Genomic DNA, 359 nt, shown 5'->3' on the forward strand with positions numbered 1-359 from the left:
CATTGCCTCTGTATGTTAAGAGCTAAAAGTAAGGTACACAAGCACTAGTATTTGAAGTTTGAAGTTTATGCTTTCATGACGACTCTTTAAAAAAATACATATTTTGGAAATATTGTATTTTTAGTAGAACTTTGTGTGGACGAAAGGCGTTCCCTTCACGTCTACAATTATGAAGCAATTGGTCATTAGGTTTCAACAAAAATACGACAGTAAACACTAACATTCTAGCAACTCTTGATACTAGAAGGACTATTCAAAGCCACACTATTTTAATACAAATTTTCATTATATTGGAAATTAATTTTTGATTGTCGCTTTTGATAATACCTTTTATTACAAGACCACTTGTGTCGGTTGTT

Source organism: Penaeus monodon, chromosome 31 (assembly GCF_015228065.2).
Source record: "Penaeus monodon isolate SGIC_2016 chromosome 31, NSTDA_Pmon_1, whole genome shotgun sequence".
NCBI lineage: Eukaryota > Metazoa > Arthropoda > Malacostraca > Decapoda > Penaeidae > Penaeus > Penaeus monodon.